This window comes from Cebus imitator, unplaced genomic scaffold (genome assembly GCF_001604975.1).
Source record: "Cebus imitator isolate Cc_AM_T3 unplaced genomic scaffold, Cebus_imitator-1.0 Scaffold168, whole genome shotgun sequence".
Lineage (NCBI taxonomy): Eukaryota > Metazoa > Chordata > Mammalia > Primates > Cebidae > Cebus > Cebus imitator.
This window is the reverse complement of record NW_016107483.1, coordinates 2,138,505-2,139,125: the sequence shown is the minus strand read 5'-3', so window position 1 is coordinate 2,139,125 and position 621 is coordinate 2,138,505. Positions and strand designations below refer to the sequence as shown.

Genomic DNA, 621 nt, shown 5'->3' with positions numbered 1-621 from the left:
ATACTTACCTGGCAGGGGAGATACCATGATCACGAAGGTGGTTTTCCCAGGGCAAGGCTTATTCATTGCACTCCGGGTGTTTTGACCCCTGCAATTTCCCCAAATGTGGGAAACTTGACTGCATAATTTGTGGTAGTGGGGGACTGTGTTTGCGCTTTCCCCTGGTATTAAATTTAAAAAAATAAAATAAAAATAAAGAAAAACGAAGCAACAATTGCTGATGAAAAGCTGCAGCCAGTTATCTAGAATATCTAGCTAAGATCATTGACAAAGGTGGCTACATTAGCAAGAGTTCCAATGCAGGTGAAATGGCCTACTGCTGGAAGAAGATGTCATCTGGGACTTTAATAGCTAGAGAGGAAAAGGTGTGGCCTGGCTTCAAAGCTTTAAAAGACATGCTGACTCTCTTGCTAGGGGCTAATGCAGCTGGAAACTTTTAAGTTGAAGCCAATGCTCATTTACCATTCTGAAAGTCATAAGGCCTTTAAGAATCATGCTAAATCTACTCTGCCTGTTCTCTATAAATGAAACTACAAAGGTTGGATGACAGTATATCTGTTTATAGCATGGTTTGCTGAATATGAATATTTTAAGCCTACCATTGAGATCTACTGCTGAGAA

The 621-nt window shown here is 40.3% G+C and overlaps 1 non-coding gene across 1 annotated transcript; it reads left to right on the top strand.

The window, feature by feature from the left end:
* LOC119473570 lies at positions 1-164 on the top strand. Its single transcript, XR_005202779.1, has one exon. It is a non-coding gene; the product is annotated as a U1 spliceosomal RNA (small nuclear RNA).
* The last annotated feature ends 457 nt before the right edge of the window (positions 165-621 follow it).